The following is a 4,096-nucleotide window of genomic DNA, read 5'->3' as shown; positions in this document are numbered from 1 at the left end:
GAACTTAGTCAAATATGGTTTAACGAAGAAAATCGTCGTCAAACTCATTAATCGTAACATGAGAATTGTTTTTAAGTAGAAATAAAATGTCGGCGGTAATCTTAAAAATTACGTTTTAGCGGAAAGGTTTTAGTTTAAATGTGTGTACGTTTCCGGTGAAATAAATTAGTGCGAAAGCATCCACTTTTGAGGAGCTTTAAGATAGCACCTTTTATTACATCCCTTATTCCCCATTATCTGAAATTATTTTACTCGTCAACATACCCAGATCATAAAACCATTTCGAAGAGAAAAAAATCGTTGGCAGAACTGATAATGGAACACAGAAAAATGTCAATGTAGAATGAAAAGACGTTGAAATTCAAATAAAAGGAAAAACGTATTTTTTCTGCGCTTGAAATGAAATCGTACGGTATACTTACTATGAGGAATTTTCATTTTCATCCTTATTTTACATTCATTAAAGCGGATGGAGAAATGCTTGCGTTTAAACTGAAAATATTTTCTAAACCTTACATTGCACATATATCTGACGTTAATCGTTAGTGTCTTGCCATTATTAGAACTTACGCTTCGATTATGCAATTCGTACGAAATTTTCGGATCGCATAACTTTAGAATGGTTCTGGTATGCCCAACAAAATGATCTCGATTGAGCTCGATTCCCTTGTTGAATTTTCCCAGCGATTATGTTCACTCATGCTTTACAATTTTGGTATAGTTACGGTGTGTTTTGTGGGTGCTACGATGTACACACTCAATGCCTCGTAATGACTCTTATAGTCTACATTAGGCGAGATGGCGAGAGTATTTGCATACTTAGAGGCGTGGTCGAGACGAAATTAGTTATTGGCCGTACAAATCTCTTAGCAGGTCCGCATGTACAACTAATTTCTAAAACGCCCAAAAATTACAAATTTTCTAACAGAAAACCAAAAGGTTTTTCGGAAAAATCAGAATAGGACCAACCGTGTCTGGCTGTTAATGACGTCCCTAAACAAATAGAGTTTGGCACCTTCAACTTTTATTTAAACCGTACGTAAGTCCTAGTCAGTCACAGAAATTGATCAGGCTGCTGAACGTAGCAGGTTTAGACGAGAAATTTAAGTTGGCTTTGGTTCACATCGAAAAATTAAATCCTCAACATAAAACGTGTATGCAATTCTCTTCTCAATTTTGCTTTTATATTTCATTTCACCGATTTTCACACTCTTGAATTCATACGTAATGTGGAACAATACCGTGTATCCACATCCGACATACCAACATTTTTGAGAATAATGCACGAATTCAATTTTCTAGTGGAAAACTTTTTTTTCTGTAAATCCATACAATTTGTAGTTTACCATGAACTTGCAGAGTGTGTGAGATCATAAATGTATGCCAATTGTTTTAGCGAAAAATGTAGATATAGTGAAGTTAGGGGATCGTCCATAAATTCCGTTCTATTTGAAGTACCCCCCGACGAAAGTGTAACATTCGTGATATGGAAAAAGTGCGAACAAAAAGGGTCCCTAGCGAAAAAGAGCATAACAGAAACATAACGACATCCTGAAAACATCCACACACATTACTAACGTACTGATGTCTCGACGCATCATTTATATTGAATGTGATTGTAACAATTCGTTAAAAAAGCCTCGTTTAATACCAGACCACGGTGATAAGAGCGCTCTTATATATGGAATATACCCATTTGATGTGGCTGTAAACATTTATGATTACTTAATCGAAAGAAAAACGATTGAGATAGAAACCAATCATGATCCAATTTGATGCCAATTGACTTCTGAATGGAATCAGAGACATTGAACAATCATTTCGATTACACTGTAAAATGTAATACGAAAGAGTTTCGTACAAGAAAATGGAAACGGAATTAAAGAAAGACTTTAAAATTTCCCTTCACCTACTTTAACTTCTATTTTATAATCCTCCCTCATACACATTCAGTTCGTGTATATAATGACTTAAAAAAAACGATGTGAATGTAACGATAGACAAAAAAAAAAATCGAAAACTTTCATCGAATAAAAGAAATTATATCCATGGAATTCACAAGAGTGTAGTGAACAAGTTTATTAGCAATATAGGACAATTGGGACGTAAAGCCGAGCTTTAGATGGATTTGTTCACATAAATCAAATCTCACATTATTATATTAGCTGAAGAAATGTTCCATTTTTCTTCCCCAAGAAATCGGAAACCAATCATGTTTTATTGAGAGAATTTTTTTTATAAAAAAAAAATCGAGTTAGTGGTCGTGTAACGACAAAGCTGGTAGATTTGTTTTATCATTTTTTTATTTCAGCTTTAATCTTTTTTATCTTATTTACAATTATTGACAATTCGAGAATATCAAAAAAATTCTTTTTCATGTGTCGCGGCCGAAAATGAGCGAGTTTTGAGATTTTTATCGTGTTTTTGGTGTAGTGCCCCTTACTATATTAAGTAAGAGAGAAGTAAGTTCTCTCTCTTTAGTATAAGAACCATGAATATGTTACTTAAGTGAATAAAGAATCATTCCATATAATATTGTCAAGCAGTGCGTTTCACTTAATACAACACTCCCGTTAAGACTATACATACCAATTATATATATACATGGCGACCGAGACAGTGATATAAAAAAAAAAAAAAAACGATAAGTGGTCGGGTTAGTGAAACCGTTGTACTGCAAAGTAAATAATTATTAATAAAGTGAATCATTAAATGAATAAATTATGGGCACATCTGACTCAAAGCCGCAAACCGCCACAACGGATGGTACTAACAGTAATACTGATGTTAATAGTGTCAATATAATTCAAGAATTTTCCGAACACAAAACCAGCACTGGCATTTGTTTATTAATAATAGTGGTACTATTGGCAATTCACTTTATCTATAAATTTTACACGTTACATAAAAAGTGTATCGTAAAGCGTGAGAGACAAGTACGCCAAATTTGAATATTGAATATAAAAACAGAAAAATAAACCACGAACAATATTTGACGGGATTTGAAAAATAAATGAACAAATAACATTACTGGAATTGATGGACATCCAAGAGCACAGGCACGAAAATTCGTACAAATTTGGTCCGTGGGGTCCGTGGAAAACAGGAGAACATTGCTAAGTCAACAGCGAAGGCACAGAAAATCATAGATCGCACAGGCGCGTAAGGTCGTACAAAATTTGGCCCTGGGTAAACAGATACACATAGCAACAGGTATGAGTTATGGAAATTAAAATTTGATTTTTTTTATAAGAAAATGTTTTAAATTTTGAAGTTTTTATATGTAACGACACGCGATTGAAAATTATATTTTATGCTTACGTTTTAAAATCGATGTTATATGAGAACGATTGTTTATTTTGCGACAGGATGTTGAAATATTAAATACGACGAAAAGTTGTTCTAATTAAAAAGAAAGAAAAAATATTTTTTTCTGATGTCAGCGAATTTAACACGCGCAGTTTTGAAATTCTTTACACGCGCAGTTTTGGAATTATTTTTTTTTTCGCTTACAATCGGTATTTGGTATTATTTTATGAAAGAAATACGATACTAAGTTTGGGACAGGATGTATAAATTTTGAAAATAATTGCAACATTGTGATTGATAAAGCAAACAAAGCGTATTTAATGGTACGAAATGGAAACGTTTGAATCAAAGCCTTTATTTGATTTAACGGAATTTTTAATTGTTTATTTTTCAATTTTATTTTTCTTGATGGTCTTGTCATTGGTTTTAATTTGGTTTTATTGTCAAGCCCGAACGAATAGATTCATTTGATGTGTTTATATTGTTGGAAATCTGGTGAAGTTGATACGAATAAGTATTTTTTATTTGGCAAAGTATGACTACATGGACACAATTAAGTACTAAATTAGACGAACACAGAATAGAATTTGAAAGAATTTATAAATGCCTGAGTGTTTCAATTAAAAGGAAAATTCAACGTGAAACTTTCGATAAACATTTACAAGACATTATTGAAGTATATAACGCTGCGACAAAGTTGATAAGAACGCACGATCTGCAAGAAGACCATTTGACTTATTGTACGGAATTTCACACAAAAATTAGAGATCGTCTTCTCAAATTGTTT

This window comes from Bradysia coprophila, chromosome II (assembly GCF_014529535.1).
Source record: "Bradysia coprophila strain Holo2 chromosome II, BU_Bcop_v1, whole genome shotgun sequence".
Lineage (NCBI taxonomy): Eukaryota > Metazoa > Arthropoda > Insecta > Diptera > Sciaridae > Bradysia > Bradysia coprophila.
Note: the sequence above shows the minus strand (reverse complement) of the source record.